The sequence below is a fragment of the Stenella coeruleoalba genome, assembly GCF_951394435.1.
Source record: "Stenella coeruleoalba genome assembly, chromosome: Y".
Classification (NCBI taxonomy): Eukaryota; Metazoa; Chordata; class Mammalia; order Artiodactyla; family Delphinidae; genus Stenella; species Stenella coeruleoalba.
This window is the reverse complement of record NC_137168.1, coordinates 2,978,383-2,994,439: the sequence shown is the minus strand read 5'-3', so window position 1 is coordinate 2,994,439 and position 16,057 is coordinate 2,978,383. Positions and strand designations below refer to the sequence as shown.

General features: G+C 41.5%; 1 long non-coding RNA gene across 1 annotated transcript; it reads left to right on the top strand.

The window, feature by feature from the left end:
- The first annotated feature begins 203 nt into the window (after positions 1-203).
- LOC307181053 lies at positions 204-14,892 on the top strand. The gene is made up of 3 exons (XR_013825853.1): positions 204-3,178; positions 7,575-7,749; positions 14,472-14,892. It is a non-coding gene; the product is annotated as an uncharacterized lncRNA (long non-coding RNA).
- The last annotated feature ends 1,165 nt before the right edge of the window (positions 14,893-16,057 follow it).

The window sequence follows — 16,057 nt, the reverse complement described above, 5'->3', positions numbered from 1 at the left end:
TGAGGCTTTTTCTCTTGTTCCTCTGTGTCCTTGTAAGTGAGAGCTCAGCGTACACGTGGCTGCATTTGTCCTAGTAGCATCTGTGTGCCCTCCTTTCCCAGGGGGTCTGGAGGGCCCTTCCCCGGGCGGCCCCAAGACTCGCGGGTGATTCTCTTGGAACAGTGCTTGTCGGGAGCACTGAGTTCATCAAAGGGGGTAACATTTCTCAGGGTGATAACCCTTCCTCTGTGCTTTGACCGCACGTTCTGTTCTGTTCTCCTGTAAAGTAAGCTTCTCATATGATTCCGTCAGAGTTAACGTGCATGCTACTCTGAATTCTCCCCCTCCTTCAGCAAGGAGACCTGAGCTGCTGCTGGGGGCAACTCAGGGACGGGCTGTACCTCGACTGGATGCGTGTCCAGCAGTGTCCAAGATTAGTCTTTTATATACAAGCACAGAAGAGAATGAGTCAGAGACAGAGGCAGAAAGAGGGACCAGGAGACAGAGAGAGATGGGAGAGATAGACCAGAGATACAGAGAGACAGAGACAGAGCCTGCACAATAAGCCTTCTTAACACCTCGGATGCCCCCTTTCCCCACACACTGGAAAATCCTCTTCCGTTTAGGTTTCATGTAGAGTTTAATTCCGAAAGGGGAAACAAACGTTACCAGTACCACCTGGTGTACATATTAGTAAAGGTGTAAGATGCTCTTTTTTACTTTGTTAAGAAAACATAATCGTATACTTGTGGTTTTGTTCTGCGGTTCCCAAGTGGGGCTGGGAACCCTGGAGAGAAGTTAAGTGTGTGACAACGCGAGGCGTGTCAAGAGTCTTTCTCATGAACACCTGGAGGAGGCCCAAGGGAAAGGGCTTGAGGGGTGCACCGACTTCCCTTGTGTCTTCAGCGCTCAGTGATTCTAAACCAGCCGAGTAAGCCACCTAGGACTGCTAAAAAATTGTCCAAGTCTTCCCCTCCTTCACGGCAGCCCCCTGCCGCCGTGCTCTAGGAAGGTGGAGGGATCCATATACCAGCTCTTTGGAGAGCTTGTTCCTGCGTGGAGTCCATGCATTTGAACTTCTTGAAATCTCAGCTCTCCGGTGGGCTCCAGTACAACTAAGCCTTCTGTAGATCATTCAGCATTTTCTGTTGGTTTGTACGGAGTGATGTTCTTCTGAAACGTTTCACCTCATGAATCCAAGGGCAGCCCTGGGTTGGTTTTGAATTGGCAGCACATTTTGAATTTTGTCAGCATCCCCTCTGTCCAACCCTTGGTGGCCCCTGACCTCAACGTTTCAGGCCGCGACCCACGAGTCTGAGGGAAGATGCCCTTGGCACCTCAGTGCACCAGCCACCGTTTCCAATTTCAACGTCCTCAGAACTAGGGAGAACTCCACTGCAGGTTTCCTTTGCTGGGGCTCGATCTTGTCCTTGATGTTGGCCACATAGAACTTCAGTACCTTCCCTGTTATCTTCAAGCAGATTTTCTTAAACATAGTTTGTCCATTTTTTCTACTTTACTCACTGGAGGATTTTGTCTAAGTTAGCCCACTGTGACTGGAAACAGATAATTTTCTTTATTTTCTCATATAAGTGTTGCCGTTTTATGGGGTCCTGCTACGTATACAGATGAATTTAGGAATCAGTTGCCAAGTGTCCTATTGAGACTTCCTGTCACACAATGTGTCATTTTCAGCAGTGGATGGGGAAATAAGCAAATTTTCCAGTTGCTTTTTCTTTTCTTGTCAGAAATCATCATTTGCAAAATTTAAGATACATTCAAAAGAAGAGATGCTGATAAGGGAAAAAAGTAAAAATTAAAAATGTTTTTTAAGTGTCTTCTTTTCTAAATTTCTTTCAGGGATTCAGACGTAAGGGCATTGTACCATCAGTATTGTTCATTGATACCCTAAGTAAACTCAGCTGCTGGAGATCACAGTAAGGTGCCCCCTTTCTTCTCCTTTCCAGACATGCTGTAATGAGAGTGGATGTCAAATCGATTCATACATTTATAATTAATATTTATATGCAGTACATTTTAGTATTGGGCTAAACGACATGTAAAGCTTCTGCATAGTCCCAGTGGTATTGAATATTTGATCAACACCAAATGGAAACTTTGGATTGTTTATCAAATCAGTCACTAAAGTGAGAGTAAAGATTCGAGGTAAAAGGAATCTTTTACAGGTCTGGCTTGGCAGAAAGAACCTATAAATAGCACTTAGATACTCACACTAAATTTAGAGAACAGTTATCTTACATATTTGTGTTCAGTACTCATAATGGTATAACCTACAACTGACAAAAAATGAATTTTTGCTGCAAAGGAAGAAATAAACTCTCCTTGTGGCTAACAAATTGTATGTTAACTGTGAAACAAATATTGAGTTTACATTTTATTTTTTATTCTATAAGCCCCACAGTCTTAAGATCCTTATGTTTTAACTACATTTAATATTTTAAAGGTACTTAAAAACTTTATGGCGACAGTTTACATACTTCTCAGGTAGCAAAAAAAGGAAAACTTTGAAGACCAAAATATTGTCATATTCAAATGGGAAAACTTTGAGAAAAAAGTGGGTTTTAAAGTCAACAGCAATAAAATTTAGGGAGAGAACAATTATTCTTCATTTTTCTCTACTATGCAAAATGTATTTAACTCCAAGCAGGCTTTTATTTTAAAAGAGATTCCTTTGAAGTGCATCAGCTGAACAGACTTTATGAACCTCAAAGCTGTCTTCATTTGTGCTGCATGCAAGTGACAGGGAGTGTGCAGTGCTACACACTATCCAGGGCTTCATGGCGACCAGACTGACGTGAGGCTGTCGGAAGTTCATTTGGACAAGCGCGGCTTGCAGGCAGGGGCTGTAGGGAACCCAGAGTGCTGAAGGAGGCGGTTGGGTGAGTTTCAGTTCCACCCTGAAATCCACTCCCACCCCCCCTCAGAGATCTTCCCCTTCCCCAGGGCGGAAGGCCCCTAAACCCATGGAAAGCCCACCAAAAAAACAGCACTGGAACCAAAAACTGCAGGAGACTTGCCTGCTAAATTATTAATTCTGCTGCAGGGCATAAGAGGTCTGAGGACAACCCTAATCCCAAACACAATTCTCTTCGCCTGGGGGATGCCAGCCTGAAAAACAAAGCACAGCCTTCCTTTACCACCCTGATAGCTGTTTCGCAGGAACCACCGCCTCTCATAGGTAGACTCTGTGTGTCTCTGTTTCTGTATTTCTCTCCTCTGCTTTTCCATCGTTGCAGGCCATAAATGGATGTTCCTCCTTGTCTTCTGGTCTGAGATTGAGTTATTGCAAAAATCCTGTCCCCAGGAGCCACGGGAAACAGTAGAGCCCAGGTGCAAATCTCCTGTCACTATTTGAATATTATGCAAAGAACAGTCCAAAATGCCCGTAAAAATGTGGCAGCTGCCATAGGGCTCAGCTTTCAGGCTCCCAGATAGAGAATGTGAGATGCTTCCAGCAAAAGGTATTTCCAAAGCTATTTTAGGAGAAAAGTAAAACCCAAACTTTGGAGTGTATTCAGTGCTCTCTGAAAAGCACACCACCACTTGGAGTACAACAGTGAGTGTTCCTCTGTGGGACCATCTTGTGCTCATTAAAAAACAATGCATATTCATCACTGTGCTTAGCCCAGCTGGGCTACAAGTAGTCCCTCCCCACTCCTCACCTCTTTTTGTTTCCTAGTGTATGTTTTATTTTTAAAAACTCTTTATTTACTTATTTATTTTGGCTGTGTTGGGTCTTAGGGCCCTTCATTGCAGTGCGTGGGCTTCTCTCTAGTTGTGGCTCGAGGGCTTAGTCCTGACCCGGGATTGAACTGGTGTCCCCTGAATTGCAAAGCAGATTCTTAACCCCTGGACCACCAGGGAGTTCCCCTGCTCCTCACCTTTTTTTTTTTTTTAACATCTTTATTGGGGCATAATTGCTTTACAATGGTGTGTTAGTCTCTGCTGTATAACAAACTGAATCAGTATTCAATTTTTTTCCAATAAAGGAAAGCCACCTAGGAGACAGTGGATTTGGAAATGCTTTGAAAATGTGAAGTTACTTTATCTCTATTCACTTCGTCAAATGTTTAATGAGTGACTAATACATGTTAGACTGTCAGCAGATATCTGAACATAGTTACAAAGATAGAGAAATGCTTTCTACATAGTGTGTCTTTAACAAAACTGGGGCTACATTAAAAAACTCATAAAGGACATATCCCAGTATTATCACAGGATAACAGAATCTTAAATTTGAAACAGAGCTCAGAGTATACTGAATTCAAATTCCGCCTCATACAGTTTCTCCCTTCTACAACGTTTTGACATATTACTCTTGAAATTTTGGTTAAATACTCTATGTGAAATATTCTATATTTCTCAATAGCCCCGTAATTGGTCTAAGGCTTTGAATGTTTTACAGAGGAACTCACCTGAGGCCTGGAAAGTTACACAAGTGACAAACAGATTGTTCTCTACCAGCTTCATCCAGAAGTCACATCGTCCACATTTACTTAAAATAGGAAGTGAAGTTTGAGGTGATGCTGTCAATTCTTCTCTCCTTCAGGCACTGAGCTGAAAGGGAGTGTTTTTGAAGGACATCCCCGATTTTCTTTAGGTCTTTACGGCCAGTTCCTCCCAGAACTGAAGTGACCATGTGTCAGAGAAGAGGTGCTGTTGGAAGCCTTTGTTTCCACACAAGCCTGTCAACCTTGCCATCTGGTTTCTAGAGTGTACAAGTATCTCCTTGCCGTTAGGAGTGCTTATTTGCCAGGCTTTCAACAGAGGATGCAGCCTTGAATCATGTGCTCTTACTGAAAACTTAGATGAAAACACTACGATTGAGGTTTAAAAGTGAGCCTAGCCAGTTGTGTTTGTCTAAGTCAACAGTGAGGCTGTGCAGATCACGGAGAGGGATGGGGACTTTCTGTCGCAATGTACCCTTTTCAGCATCTCGGTTACCCTGAGCCCGGGTCCCTCCTCTTGGAGTGCTGATCAGGTTCAGGATACCCCCCAAATGCTTGACATTCTCTAGAGTAACAGCCAGGAATCAGGTGGCCCACACTCTCTTTGAGGATTGGAGTGTGTTATTTTGGTGTGTGCTTCTAGAAATTACATCTTTTCCTTCTCACCTCGGAAGTGGCTGGATCCCTGCAGTAGTAAGCCCATGTGTGGTGGCTCTGGCTCCTTTCTTGTCTCGGGGATGTGAGTGGGGCTCCATGTCTCTACCTGACGGAGATCGCCGTGCAAAGCCCAGCCTCTTGGAAGGAGCCCGCATCCGTGTTTCAGGATAACAGCCTCAGAAGCTCTCCCTTCAACCCGCGGAGAACATTCAGCCTCCTCCCAGTTCCCTGCTTGTTTCATGCCTGGTGTGGGGGGAGGCGATCTGGCTTCTGGTCAGAATCAGCTTTATTGATCTGGATCTGGCTGAGTGTAAAAGCTGCAGAGGGGACAAAAGATCAAGCGAATCGAGCACAACTTGACCCGACCTCTTACAAATGTTGGGGCAGAGATTCTGCTCAAAGAGGGATACCTATCACCGATGCGGTTTTCTCCCTCTGTCCTCTGCAAAGTCATCCTGCTGATAACAGATCTAGTTCAAACCTAGGATAACACAATGCAGCTGCATTGCCTTAAACAGAAATAGAGGGTATTGTTGTGATTTCTTCCAGAATGGTGGCATTAACCCTGAGTGTCATTTGGCCATGCTCTCAGCTTTGGGGTTCCTGTGCTCTGAGTAAAGCACTGGCAGCTGGGTGCTCTATTCGGGGCGGTAGTGGCCAGGGGAAATCCACCCCAAAACGCTCTGCAGCCGCTCCAGCCTAAGGAGCAAGTTTTGGCGAACAATTCAGGAACTCTCCTTGTCTACCGAAACCCCTGTGTGACTCACATCCTTTTCATGTCAGTTACTCCTAATGCTCCATAGTTTGTTAACAAGATACTCTTTCCATGTACGTGAGGAGGGGAGAGGTGGGCGGGAGGGGCAGAGAGGAGGACGGATGGAGGGGAAGGAGAGAAAGTGGAAGGAGAATGAAAGAGAAGAAGGGAATCCCGCCTTTCCTAGTTTTCCCCGGGCCACACAGCACCTTCCTACTGTTACAGAGAAAGAATATTCATGACGCTCCTTAATGATAATGAGGCAGACTTCATTTAGGTCCCTAGCGATTCGTGCAGGGACCAGGGTGATGGGATTTTACAAAGGATACGACTCAACTCCGGATGCCATGTGGGCCAGTGGGGGTCACAGCCAAGGGGCAAGGAGGGGGCACAGGTGGGACATTCCTGAGAGGGAACCTCAGGGCTTGGAGGGGCTCTGGCTCAACCCACCTACCAGTGGCGGGTGGGGATGAGAAACTGGATCAGATGTTGAGGCTGGAGGGTCCTTGTAGGGCGACTTAGCAGGGTGCTTGCTAAAGTTGGCTTTTACCAGGAGGTGCACAGGTGGGCCTGAGAGAAGTGTCAGGACCCGCATTAAAGTTTGGTCAGGCAAAGAAGCTTTGTCACTCCTCAGCCTTCAACTCACGAAGGACTGAAAATTCCTCTAACTTCCTTCCCCACTTGGAAGCCCTCTGGTTCTGAAGTTTATCTGACACCCTGTTTGCCAGTGACCTTACATATCAGAGTCCTCACATCAGTACTGTTTTCCTCCCCTTAAGTGTTGATGTTCACCCCAGTTTTGTCTTTGGGCCCTTTCTTTCCTCGCTGTACGTACTCTTCACGGGCAAGCTCAGCCACCGGTTGGGTTTCAGCCTCCATCTGTAATCTAGTTTTTCCTAAATCTGCTCCGTCTGCAGGATGTCCCTCCCCTGAGCTCCGGACTTCTGTGTTTAACTGAGTATGCGACAGTTTCCCCTAGACATCAGTTCAGACATAATTCAAATGGACGTTTTCTGAAATTGAACTGATTTTCTGATAGCAGTCCTTCCTTTGGAATTGCACAGATAGTTCAGGAATCTGGGCTCTCACTGGAGATCCTTCCATCCTTTTCTTTGCTACCCATTTTCTATACGGTTACAGAACTTATATTAATTCCAAGTGTCTCTTCCTTTCTTTTGGCTTTTTATTTGGAAATAGAATAAATAGATAAATAACATAAAATATCAATAAGAACAATAAGTAAAAGAAAGAAATGGAGAAACCATACCTGGGGAAATACCTTTTAACAATTTTATATTTGAACTATTACTTATGTTACCCGCAATTGTTAAGAAAAATTAATGAGTTGAAGAAAACTCTTATCAAATAGAAAATATATAAGTGGAAAAAATTCCAATAATGTTTGCATTCAGTGCTGTCAATCACTTGACAATAAACTAAGTTTGAATGGAGTACTTTTATTATTTTAGATTTTTTTTACTGGAGTATACTTGATTTACAATGGTGTGTTAATTTTTTCTGTACAGCATTGTGACCCGGTTATACATATACATATGTATTCTTTTGTATATTCTTTTCCAGTCTGGTTTATCCCAGGACGTTGAATAGAGTTCCCCGTGCTATACCGTGGGACACTCTTGTTTACCCACAAATGTGGTACTTTTATAGAAGACAAGCTCTCCAGCGTGTTTTTGTTGGTTTTGCTTGTTTTTCAGCGGGCCTCTGAGGCTGCCCGGATCCCATCGTGAACGGCCACATCAGCGGCGACGGCTTCAGTTACAGGGACACCGTGGTTTATCAGTGCAAACCCCGGTTTCCGGCTCGTGGGGACTTCCGTCCGGATATGCTTGCAAGACCCCAAGTGGTCCGGACACACCCCAGTCTGTGTCCGTAAGTACACCTGTGAACTAAGTCAGCGGGTGCTTCCCTTCGTGGTGTTTTCTTCTGTCATTAGGTCGTAACACAGACACGTTTAAGCTCAGAGAAAGGATGGAGAGCTGTCGGAAGAGAGAGAACGTGGGCGCCCCTCCCCTTCCGTCCTTGGTCTTCCTCCCATTCCCATTCCATGTCCTTCCGACGCCTCCTGCAGGCTCCCTCCACATTTAATTTGCTCACCAGCTCATCTCAGATGGGTCCCAGGATGAGGGATGTCAGGCATGAATTCCCCCAACGTTATCCCAGGACGACAAGGTGGAAACAGCATCCGACCAGAGGAGGATAGAGGTGCTGGGTCCGAGTATGGACATTCTGTCAGACAGAATGTCCATAGTACATTCTGTCTGACATTCCCAAAGGTAGTATTGTTATTATCATTAAGACAGTCAAGACTTGGCAGAACTCTGAAAACAAAAGTTCCAGCAGGTTGGCTTTGCAGGGGCCCCACGGTAGCCAGCCCCCGAATCTTCTGTGTTGTTTTGTGTTTTTGTCATTGCTTCATCATGAGCACAGAGAGTTTGTACGCAATCCTTCCTTTAGTAAAGATGTGAAATTGTACGTAACCATTGTCCTCAAACATTATAACTTGAGAGACAAATGCTGACTCCTATTTTTCTCTCTCTTTTTTTTAACATCTTTATTGGAGTATAATTGCTTTACAATTGTGTGTTAGTTTCCGCTTTATAACAAAGTGAATCAGCTATGCATATACATATATCCCCATATCCCCTCCCTCTTGTGTCTCCCTCCCTCCCACCCTTCCTATCCCACCCCTCTAGGCGGTTACAAAGCACCGAGCTGATCTCCACGTGCTACGTAGCTGCTTCCCACTAGCTATCGGTTTTACATTTGGTAGTGTATATAGTCCATACCACTCTCTCCCTTTGTCCCAGCTTACCCTTCACCCTCCCCGTGTCCTCAAGTCCATTCTCTAGTAGGTCTGCGTCTTTATTCCCGTCCTGCCCATAGGTTCTTTGTGACTTTTCGTTTGTTTTTTAGATTAGATATGTATGTGTTAGTATACGGTATTTGTTTTTCTTTTTCTGACATACTTCACTCTGTATGACAAACTCTGGGTCCATCCACCTCACTACAAATAACTCAATTTCATTTCTTTTTATGGCTGAGTAATATTCCAATGTATATATGTGCCACATCTTCTTTATCCATTCATCTGTTGATGGACACTGAGGTTTTTTCCATTTCCTGGCTATTGTAAAAAGAGCTGCAGTGAACGTTGAGCCCTCTTTCATGTGTTTGGTGGCGATCTTTATATCTTCTTTGGGGAAATGTCTATTTAGGTCTTCTGCCCATTTTTGGATTGGGTTGTTTGCTTTTTTGATATTGAGCTGCATGAGCTCCTTGTATACTCTGGAGATTAATCCTTTGTCAGTTGCTTCATTTGCAAATATTTTCTCCCATTCTGAGGGTTGTCTTTTCATCTTGTTTATGGTTTCCTTTGCTGTGCAAAAGCTTTGAAATTTCATTAGGTCCCATTTGTTTATTTTTGGTTTTATTTCTACTTCTATAGGAGGTGAGTCAAAAAGGATCTTGCTGTGATTTATGGCATAGAGAGTTCTGCTTATGTTTTCCTCTAATAGTTTGATAGTGTCTGGCCTTACATTTAGGTCTTTAATCCATTTTGAGTTTATTTTTGTGTATGGTCTTAGGGAGTGCTCTAATTCTATTCTTTTACATGTAGCTGTCCAGTTTTCCCAGCACCACTTATTGAAGAGGGTGTCTTTTCTCCAATGTATATCCTTGCCTCCTTTATCAAAGATAAGGTGACCATATGTAACTGGGTTTATCTCTGTGCTTTCTACCCTGTTCCATTGATCTATATTTCTGTTTTTGTGCCAGTACCATACTGTCTTGATGACTGTAGCTTTGTAGTATAGTCTGAAGTCAGGGAGCCTGATTGCTCCAGCTCCATTTTTCTTTCTCAAGATTGCTTTGGCTATTTGGGGTCTTTGGTGTTTCCATAAAAATTGTGAAATTTTTTGTTCTAGTTCTGTGAAAAATGCCAGTGGTAGTTTGATAGGGATTGCACTGAATCTGTAGATTGCTTTGGGTAGTGGAGTCATTTTCACAATGTTGATTCTTCCAATCTGAGAACATGGTATATCTCTCCTTCTGTTTGTATCATCTTTAATTTCTTTCATCAATGTCTTATAATTTTCGTCATACAGGTCTTTTGTCTCCTTGAGTAGGTTTATTCTGAGATATTTTATTCTTTTTGTTGCAATGGTAAATGGGAGTGTTTTCTTAATTTCACTTTCAGATTTTTTATCATTAGTGTATAAGAATGCAAGAGATTTCTGTGCTTTAATTTTGTATCCTGCTACTTTACCAAGTTCATTGGTTAGCTCTAGTAGTTTTCTGGTAGCATCTTTAGAATTCTCTATGTATAGTATCATGTCATCTGCAAACAGTGACAGCTTTACTTCTTCTTTTCTGATTTGGATTCCTTTTATTTCTTTTATTTCTTTTTCTTCTCTGATTACTGTGGCTAAAATTTCCATAACTATGTCAAATAATAGTGATGAGAGTGGGCAATCTTGTCTTGTTCCTGATTCTAGTGGGAACGGTTTCAGTTTTTCACCATTGAAGAGGATGTTGGCTGTGGGTTTGTCATATATGGCATATATGTTGAGGTAAGTTCCCTCTATGCCTACTTTCTGGAGAGTTTTTATCATAAATTGGTGCTGAATTTTGTTGAAAGCTTTCTCTGCATCTGTTGAGATGATCATGTGGTTTTTCTGCTTCAATTTGTTAATATGGTGTATCACATTGATTGATTTGTGTATATTGAAGAATCCTTGCATTCCTGGGATAAACCCCACTTGATCATGGTGTATGATCCTTTTAATGTGCTGTTGGATTCTGTTTGCTAGTATTTTGTTGAGGATTTTTGCATCTATGTTTATCAGTGATATTGGCCTGTAGTTTTCTTTCTTTGTGACATCTTTGTCTGGTTTTGGTATCAGGGTGATGGTGGCCTCGTATAATGAGGAAGAGTCTGAGAAGAATAGGTGTTAGCTCTTCTCTATTTGATAGAACTCGCCTGTGAAGCCATCTGGTCTTGGGCTTTTTTTTTTTTTTTTTTTTTTTTTGCGGTACCTGGGTCTCTCACTGTCGTGGCCTCTCCCTCCGCGGAGCACAGTCTCCACACGCGCAGGCCCAGCAGCCATGGCTCACCTAATAAGACTTTAAATGTCATACCTAAAGATTACTTCATTTATACGTTTAGGGGTCTTCAGTGTTACATCTAGCAAAGCTTGTGGTCTTGCGTCTAACAGGTTCTACATCAGGCTGCATTACAAAATGGAAATAGATTATTTTGCTTTTCAGCATTCTACTTGCATTAGGATACACATGATGTGGCAAGAATTGCTTTTAAATACTATCTTGCACACAGTGTGTTCCACACGAGAGGGCTCAATTTACAGAATTTTCAAAGAAAAGCAAAAATAAAGTGATATAGATATACTTAATATAATTTCTCATTGATGTCTAATATTTCTGTTAATGTGTGTGTGCTGATTCATTTCCATAGTACATCCTGTCTGACATTCCCAAAGGTAGTATTGTTATTATCATTAAGATAGTCAAGACTTGGCAGAACTCTGAAAACAAAAGTTCCCCAAATTTCATTACTGTTAAGCCTGATTTAATAAAAATTAGTCCTTTAAAAAAAATGCTAACTTCTTTCTGCTACACTAAATGGTAAAAGTTCAAATCATAAGTTAATATGATTATATTATAAATATAAATTCCATAGAACTCTCACATTATTAATATATGGTATAAATAATTGAATTTTTCTAAATCCCATGATCTTCTCCAAATTCACATTTTGATTTTTGAACTAAATGAAGTGGTATTTTAAAAGAGAAGTGGTTCTATATACTGTTCTATTGGTCTCTTAGCTCTCCAAGGCAAAGTGGTCTGATTAGATTTATTTTTCTGTCAATTGAACAAGTTTCTTTTCTTGAGATGTTTGCATCAATATTTCAGGCCTGGTTTTGCTTATCTTCCTTCACTTTCTCCTCCTGATGAGATACGAGTCAGTATAATTTTAAACCTCTGTGATTCTGAATTTTAAGTGGTTTAATAAGCCATCATTTCCTGAATTTACTCAAGCTGCTATAAATTTACCAAATGATGAATACTTTATTATGCCACTCAGCTATTACACAAAAGCTGTGAACATTTGCTGGCTATGTTTTTGAATATCTTTATGGGTTTTGTTAATGCTAAATTCTAGCAGCGCCTTCCTTAAAACCAGGAGACACCTCTGCTACCAGGAAATTAAAAGTAAATTAACAATTAAAGCCTTTTAGAGAACACAGAGCCTTTTCGTAGGAGTTTCCTACCTTCCCTTGGGTCACGGTGACTCATTATCAAGGTTCCCAAAATGTAATTCCTTGTTATTATATAAGGCAGTTTCACACAAGAAGTTTTCTCACTTAATTTTGTGCACTTCCCTGGAAGAAGGTTGACCTAGAAAATCTTCAAGTTTTCTTCCGACGCTAAGAGTTTGGAATCATTAGCTGACCCGGTGTCACAGAAAATCACGTACCTGTGACATGTTCTAAGGAATGGACAACTTGTGTGTGCTTAGGTGGGAGTTTTCCTGGGACCTCAGCTCCTAGATCTACTTAGTAGAAAGAAGGAGGAAGCCAGAAGTACCAGATGGGAACAAGGATGCTCAAGGACCCAGTCAAAGAAGCTGGTGTTGATACAGGCTTCCCAGGATGCACTGTTTAAAGAGTGTGACTGCAGTCAGGTGTGGAGAGGGGAGGGGAGCCCGGCATTACTAACAAGGAAGGCAAAGAATGACATGACCTGTCAAGCACATATGAGCTTCAAGGCTCACCCTGGTACTCGGGGGGTTTTCGGGGAGGAGTGTTTTCTCACAGGCTTCTATAGACTGTGGGGCTGATGCGACTTACACATTGGAACGAAAATTAAATTTGGTTTAAAAGCATGGCCAGACTTTGGCCTATTATTGGGGCTTGTAGATCTGTGCATCTGGGATAGGTAGAAATAAGACAGGATTTAACCAAAGGAATCATCATTAATTGTAAATATCACTTCAGACTTCTATGTGTGTGTGACGGCACATCCAAAAGGAGAGGGTAGTTAGAATATGTTCGTTTGTGCCTGATAGTACTTCCATGTTCAAAAATAATCTATCATAATAATTAGTTATGCCAGTTATCGGGGGTACAGCATGACCAGAGTCTAATAACGTCCTTGCAAACTATTCCAAATAAAATTGTTATTCCAACCAAATTCTGTTTGGTTGATGCAGTTCCTCTTGGCCTCTTTTCTCACTCTTTAGTCACTCCAGTCTTTCACTTTTTCTTCATTTCCAACTTCAGGGCACTTGTCAGATAAACAGACTCTGAAAGCTCTGACAAATTCCTTGAATAAATGTGTTCAGGACCTCACATGGGAGTGAGGGCACCTTGACAGGAAATGGGACAGCGCAATGCAGGTCCATATATCATACTAATGTCAGGTCCTTGGTGGTCCCCCGTGCTACATCCTTCAGAATGCAGTGGGCAGCTTCTGGAAAGACCTTGGGTTCACGTTGTATCCCTTGAATATCCAGATAAACTAAAGCCACTTAAACAACAACACATGTTCATGATTATAAAACCTCCTGACTCTCTCCATCCCTGTATACAAATATGCTGTCAAGGGAAAGGAAAGAGAGTGGAAGCTGCATGGGTCGGTCCATGTTGAAGACCCCAAAGGCCCTGATTTAGAGATGAAGAGACAGAGGAGGGCAAGTCAGAATGGATTACATCAATACCTCTGTCTAGTGTGTTTGTTTATTCTGATCCCACTGAGATCTTGGACATGTAAACCAAGTTCAATCTGTCACTTGAGAGGAGGTATATTTTTAAAGTTCCCAGACTATCATCATCCTTCTTATAAATGGCAGAGACATTTAAAGCTGCATCCCACTTGAGAGCTTTGGGCGTTAATTGTTAGACTTTGGAAATTATTAGGGTATTAATGTAAGGAGAGACAGAGAGAGAAATAGAGTGGGAGGGAGCGGGAGGGAGAGGGGAAGAGAAAATTGGAATATCCAATCAAGGTGAAATGATGTGAAGCAGTTGACTTCCATACTTTGTACCATTGTAGGGACTGCTATTATTGGCCAAATTATCTAAGCAAATAGAAGCAATTACAATTTTCAAAGTAAAATCAAACAAAAGTATTTTTTAACTTTAAGAATTGTCAGTAACATCAAGGATATATGTTATTAAAACTAAAAATATTCACATAAAAATCAAATACCAGTGGGAATGCATCCCTTCTGAACCCTATTCTTTCAAACTGCATTTCATTAGAAATACCATGGTTATAGGGAAGACGTACTATATCTCTGTTATAAGGGTTCATTTTCTTTCAGATTATCTTCAAAATCATACTGTATTGAAGATGTTGGTGATGCTATAAAATACTAATAGTATTCATTATAATTGTTATTTATTGCCATTTTGATTATTATTATATTTAACTTTTGGATTGTCCTAATTTTTAAAAATTACTTTACAAAGGCAAATAAAATCACTGTGTGCTCTCAGAGACTTTCTAGTCTGGAAGATAAGAGACACATATATTAGGTGCATAATCTAATTAATATTCTTTCCTTTTAGTTTCAACATGGAGCCCAGCTATGATTTCCTACATATCTATGAAGGAGAGGATTCCAACAGCCCTCTCATTGGAAGTTTCCAGGGCTCTCAAGTCCCAGAAAGAATTGAGAGTAGTGGAAATAGTGTCTTTCTGGCATTTCGCAGCGATGCTTCTGTGGGCTTGTCGGGGTTTGCCATTGAATTTAAAGGTACTGCGACCAGCTTAAGTTGTGAGGAAAGTAATTTGTATCGAGATTGCTTTAATCATAAGCATTTATTTATAAAGTCTTGCCTATCTGCTTAATGCATAAAATTCTGACATCTCTCTCAATCATCTGGGGAACAGGGTCGATGTCGCCAGTGGAGAAGAAATTTCCAACACGCATTTCTACCTTAGCTGAAAGAAAAGAAAGTGGGGGAGGGAGATTTCTTTTTCCAAATTCATGGCCATTTAAAGATAAATTATGATTTGTACAATAAATAATTTGAGTATGTGTTTTGCTATCTTAATTTGTTTCTTCAGGATGACTCAGTTTAAGTACATAAATAGCTTAGTCTGGTTTTTGTTTTTTGGGTTTTTTGTTGTTGTTTTTTTTGACTTGCAGGATCTTAGTTCCCCAACCACCCCAACCAAGGAATGAATCCGAGCCCTCAACAGTGAAAGCGTGGAGTTCTAATCACTGGACTGCAAGGAATTCCCAATAAATAGCTCAGTTTTATCTCAATATTTTTCAAGATGTAAAATATCGATTGCCATTTCCCTGTTCTGACCACCCATGGTGGTTGGTTTGATGGGGAGCGAGCACCGATCCTGGTCGGCACTTTCTTCTTTGGTCACCTGATGGTGACTCCCACTTCTTTGGAATCCACCACCCCCTGTCACTAGCATTCAGAGAAAACAAACAGACAGACTCACAAACAAAGATCACCCCAACCTAAGCATTTTGCTGTTGGGTTCATGAAAATAAACATATATATTTTTCAAATCTGTTTCTCATGTGAACAAGGAAAACACGGGGTATATTACAAAGAATCAGAGCAAAGGATTTTTCAAAATATTAATTGGCAGTAATGAGTGCTTTATAAAAAAATAATGAAAATATATACATTTATTTAAACTTTTGAGTTATTAGTTACTAGAATTATAAAATAAAATATAGGGTATGTTTCATCTGTGTTAACCCTTTAATGGACTAGTATTTCTTGATATGTTTATTTTTTTTCACGGTACGCGGGCCTCTCACTGTTGTGGCCTCTCCCATTGCAGAGTACAGGCTCCGGACGCGCAGGCTCAGAGGCCATGGCTCATGCGCCCAGCCGCTCCGCGGCATGTGGGATCTTCCAGGACCGGCACGAACACGTGTCCCCTGCATCGGCAGGCGGACTCTCAACCACTGCACCACCAGGGAAGCCCTTGATATGGTTTTTAGGTAGGAAATTAATCTACTTCCTCAAAAACACCGAAATCTACAAATTTACAATATACAATTTTAAAAAATTTAAACAATTCTGCAATTGAAGGAGTTGCTGTGCTTTTTGGATGGGATCCATTAATGTTCACGAATAATTAACAGCAGTACTTTTAAGTATTTGCCATATCATTAGAT